The sequence below is a fragment of the Lepidochelys olivacea genome (assembly GCF_965140295.1).
Source record: "Lepidochelys olivacea isolate rLepOli2 genome assembly, chromosome: 3".
Classification (NCBI taxonomy): domain Eukaryota; kingdom Metazoa; phylum Chordata; order Testudines; family Cheloniidae; genus Lepidochelys; species Lepidochelys olivacea.
The window spans coordinates 24,203,245-24,208,433 of record NC_140413.1 but is presented as its reverse complement, the minus strand read 5'-3'; the positions used below and the strand labels follow the sequence as shown (position 1 = coordinate 24,208,433).

Sequence of the window (5,189 nt, the reverse complement as noted above, 5' to 3'; positions counted from 1 at the left end):
ATTTTTTTTGCCTAATGCCAGCTTCCACAGCCTGGCAAAGTTTCTTCTGAACAGGTGAGCAAATCACAGAGTCTGTGGGTAAAATCCTGACCTCACTGAAATCAATGGGAGAAATTCAACCCAGAGACATAAGGTAAAGAAGGTGTACAAACTGTGTAGCATTTATAAGCAAAATTCTAGTCTTGCCAAGTGATTCCTAATAATTATAATGGGAGTTATGCCTGTACATTGAGATGAAAATGTACTGGGCATCTTGAGTACTACATAATATTTCCTTAAGAAACTGCTTTCGATGCATCCGATGAAGTGAGCTGTAGCTCACGAAAGCTTATGCTCAAATAAATTGGTTAGTCTCTAAGGTGCCACAAGTACTCCTTTTCTTTTTGCTTTCTTTAATACATTCTACAGTAGTTTCCAAAAGATAGAACAGCTCTTGGACGACTGGCAGTTTCTGATAATGAAGTTTAGATTATATCTGTCTACCTATCTAATCTAATCTAAAGGTTTCATTCTGCTACCCATCACTGTTGTATCTGATGTTACCTCCATGTTAAAATAATTAGCAACAGTGAAGTCCCTACTGGATTTCATGCACCCTTTCCATTGCCCCTTTTCAGGGTTAAAACCTTGCTTGGCATAGTGTGGGTGTGTTTGTTTTAGCTTGTTAGATTTTATTGATTTCCTCTTTTTGTTTGTTTGTTTGAAGGGGGTTGAGATAAAGGGAGTGTCAATGAAGTCAGTAAAAAGAAAAAAGAACAGGAGTACTTGTGGCACCTTAGAGACTAACAAAGTCAGTGTCATTCTTATGCTTGGAAAGGCCTTTTCAAAGAGGAAGATATGGCAGCATTTCCTGAAGATGATCAGAGTGGCCTGCTCTCCTGTGGAAATTTGTTTCATAGCTGGATCCCCTCGACCAAGAATGCTTTGTTTCCAGTTTTCATATGCATTGCCCTGGGCTTTGTTTCCTCCTTTAAGTGTGTGAAGGCCACAGAAGTAGTGGCTCCTAAGGACGTGCTTCTACATGGCTGGACCATTTTCGGTTGTCATTTCAAAGGTGCCCTCATGAGGGAGCCTAAGACCCTCCTATCTGGTATCTCACGTCTTTCCCTGAGCTAACAGCACCAATAGGAGGAGAGAGATGTCTTGTTTCAGAATTTATTAGAGTTTGGAATAGAACAGGTTAGAATTTTCCTTAGCCAGGAAACAAGGTGTGTCACAAACCCAAGCTGCTCAATCTTTTTGCTTTTATGCTGCATCCGTTCATTCCTTCCTCGTCTGAGCTGCGTCTGTTCAGAGACAAGGTGGGTGAGGTAATATCTTTTATTGGACCAACTTCCTGTATTACCTCACCCACCTCATCTCTCTAATACCCTAGGATCAACACAGCAACCGCTACACTGCATACAACTGTCTCTGTTCAGATTTTTAACTCTCTAGGGCAGGGACTTTGGCTGCAAACAACTGTGCAGACCAATGGAACTGTGTAAATAATAAATGATAAAAATTAATAATAGTCTAATCAAGCAATCAGTTTTTAATTATTGAACAGTGCAACATATCCTATTGTTGTTAATATGGATAGTGCTCCAGTTATTTAAATATGGATTTATTTATTTATGTTTGCAGTATACACTTACAATATAACAAATAGACAATTTCCAGAGCCTGCTTTTGGGTATCACTAAAACAATAGCTGAAATTTCCTCAGGCGGCTACAGGGCGTCCAATTTGCAGGAGAAACAACTTTTTGAGAGTAGTTTTGTGCAGGTAGTGAGCCCTTTCCCATCAGTCCTGTATGAGCCATTTGTGCCTGAGATGCTTTGCTACAGATGGTCAGCTACTTGTGGTTAGCAGTTACATCTCTACTGTGCCTTTATCATGTATGGAATGAGTCTAAGGGGCAGTGTCACAAGAGAATGAAGCTCACTCGAACAACACGGTGGGGTTTGGGAGGTGCTTCTTACTAGTGTAGAGTTCCTCTATTTAGTTCTTTCTCATTTCTATTAGAGCTACGCGAGCTGCTCCTGCAATCGTCAGACCACAGTAGTTGGCAACAAACCAACCATCAGTAGTGTGAAAGGAAGTTGAAGCTTGTGATCATTCAAAACAAAGGATGCTGGGGAGTCCTATGTGACCAAAATGATCAGCTGATTCCAATCTAAACCCAGCAGGAGCCTGATTATCACAATCTCTGTCTCTAAAGAATACTGAAATTCTATGGCCTGCATTAACGAGATCAGCTTAGAGATTATCACAGTGGTCCCTTCTGGCCTTTAAAATCTATAACTATCATTATAATTATGGGACAAAGTGAAGGAAATGATATAGTATCACACACAACACAGGGTTTGTGACTGTTTGGTAGCATGTGGCTATATTAGCGGTCAGTATTGTCATTTCTTAATTTTGTTTTACCTTTTGGGTAAAAGATGATTCTCTCGCTACTAATAACCGTAGGATCAGTAGCAAAAACCCCACAACTGGCAAGTAGGGTTAGGGCAAGGAAACCCAAGACCCTTAGACTACGAAAGGAGACATAATGGCGACAATTTTCTAAAGTGACTACCAGTTAACTGGAACTTTAACGCTTTTTTTAACTCCATATCCTCATGGCCAAAACAACATGATAATTCCCCTGTAGTTGGATAATAAGTTACTTTATGGTAATGGAAACAATAAAACCAAGAGCAATTTTACAATCTCCCCCTTAGATGACAAGAGCAGACTAAAAACCCTGGTAACACATCTAAGGGGAAATTCAGTGTAATTTTCTTCAGTGGGGTTTACAATGTAGTGTTTTCTGGGGGTTTTTGTTTGTTTGTTTGTTTTCTTTGAGAGATTTAATGGTGAAACAAAAGCCAGCCACTGTTTACAGACGATGACCCAGGCGATCACCCTTTCTGCGAGTGCTGTCAGAGGGGATGGGGGTGACACCCTCAATGCGCCCAATCTTCATTCCAGAACGAGCGAGAGCTCTGAGGGCTGACTGGGCACCAGGTCCAGGAGTCTTGGTCCTATTTCCACATATAGCTTGCAGCTTGATGTGAAGGGCAGTGATGCCCAGCTCCTTGCGCTACTGGGCAACATCCTGGGCTGCCAACATAGCAGCATAGGGCAAAGGCTCGTCTCTGTCGGCCTTCGCCTTCATACCACCAGTCACTCGGCAGATGGGTTCCTTGCCACAGAGATCAGTTACGTGGACAAAAGTGTCATTGAAGGAAGCAAAGATATGGCAGTCACCAAACACGTTTTCCCCTTTGGCAGCCTGCGGTCCTAAGATGGTGACCTGCTCTTCCTTCTTCTCCTTACCCTTACATGGTGCCATTTTTGTGCATCTTCTCATGTTAGGAGGTTCGACTAACTGCCTCATGAACCTCTCATTCTGTTTCCTACCAAAGGAAGATGTTTCCAGGCAGCTTGCTCGTGTACTAAGCTTATTCAAACATTTCCCATGTAAAAATAGTGAAGCCAAAAAATATGCAATTCAGCTGTAAGTGCTGCCTACAAAAGCAGACACATTAGCTAGAAAGGTAATTAACTAGGACTCAGCCTTCTGGTCTGCACTGCCTCCATAGCCAGATATGAGTCCTTGGGGGATACTAATGAGTTACTAAATCATTTAGGACTTGATAGTGGCATTCAGGCACAATCCTGCTTTGTGGGTGGGGTGGAACCCACATTCCCCAGAGAGGACTCTGTCTCAGAGCTGCAGAATGACTTCTGGGGCTCCCCAGTGCACAGGGGGAGCACGTGGGATGGCTGCAATCTTGGCTGACACACCAGGGATTGAACTGGGAACCTCCAGAACTGAAAGCATGAGCTGAAGCTCCCTAGGTGGGGCTGTAAAAGACTTACCCATATATATTCATTCATTAGCCCATTCGTTTATAAGCCGACCGCCCAAGATGGTTAGGTAAAAATAGCAAAAACTATATGACCCTTTCATAAGCCGACCCTATATTTCAGGGGTTGGCAAACTTTGGCTCCTGGCCCATTAGGGTAAGCCGCTAGCGGGCCTAGATGTTTTGTTTACCTGGAGTGTTCCCAGGCACAGAGCCCCTCAGCTTCTAGTGGCCGCGGTTTGCCGTTCCCAGCCAATGGGAGCTGCGGGAAGTGGTGCACCAATTTCCACAAGAAACACTCAAAAGTTTTGCTAGAGTTATTTTAATGTAATCTAACGAAAAACCTGTTGTTGTTAGAATCATAACTGAACAAATATGTATTCACCTTCAAAATTACAGTTACTATGTAAAATCAGTAAATGGATATTTAAAACAAGTAACTTAGAACAAAATGAGACTTTAAAAAGTCTTAAAATCCTTCGAAGTCTGAATCAGTCTCTGATTCACCAAATAGTTCATTAAACTCGGCTTCAGTCACAGCTGCACGTGCATTGTCATTGTAGATGTCAGCAGTGTCGTCTTCAGACTCAGATTCCTTCTCATCATCAGCCTTTGTTGTGCCGTCATCTTCTGACCCGTCGAGTGCATTGCTGATACAGCATTTCCTGAAAGATTTTTTTATCATTTCCGAGGGAATGGACATCCATGTGTCCTTGATCCACTGGGCGACCAGATTGATTTCGGGCTTCATAAGATTCCTGCCTTTTGTCAACTTCACCATGCCTGAGCACATCCATTCAGACCACATTTTGTGTAGCCTGTCTTTAAAGGGTTTGATCAGGCAGACATCAAGCGCTTGTAGAACTGAAGTTAAGCCTCTAGGTATTACAGCCAAAGTAGTTTTCATATTTTTGGCCACATTTTTCACCTCATCTGTCTTGTGTGCCCTGAACATGTCCCAGATGAGCATAGCAGGTTTCTTGAAAAGTGCTCCTGGTCTCTTATTCCACACTTTTCCCAGCCATTCAACTTTCATCCATCCATCCCTTTTCGTGTGTACGTACGATGACACCAGCAGGAAATTTCATGCTTTTAGGCAAGGCTTTTCTTTTAAAAATAACAACAGGAGGGAGCTTTGATTCATTTGCCAAACACGATAAAATCACCATAAAATGGATTTTTTCATGGCCAGTGGTTTTAATTAAAACTGTTTTTTCACCAACACCGGTTACCGTTCTGTTGCTCGGGAGATCGAATGTCATCGGTGTTTCATCCATATTTCCTATTTGTGAGAGTTCAAATGCATAGTCCTTTTGATATTTTATAATAAACCTTTGGAAAGATTCG

At 42.2% G+C, this 5,189-nt stretch overlaps 1 pseudogene across 1 annotated transcript; it reads right to left on the bottom strand.

Annotated features, from left to right (window-relative positions):
- Positions 1-2,853: 2,853 nt before the first annotated feature.
- On the bottom strand, positions 2,854-3,325 carry LOC311518707 (small ribosomal subunit protein uS11 pseudogene; annotated as a pseudogene). The gene has a single exon. The product of its transcript is annotated as a small ribosomal subunit protein uS11 pseudogene (transcript).
- Between the last annotated feature and the right edge of the window lie 1,864 nt (positions 3,326-5,189).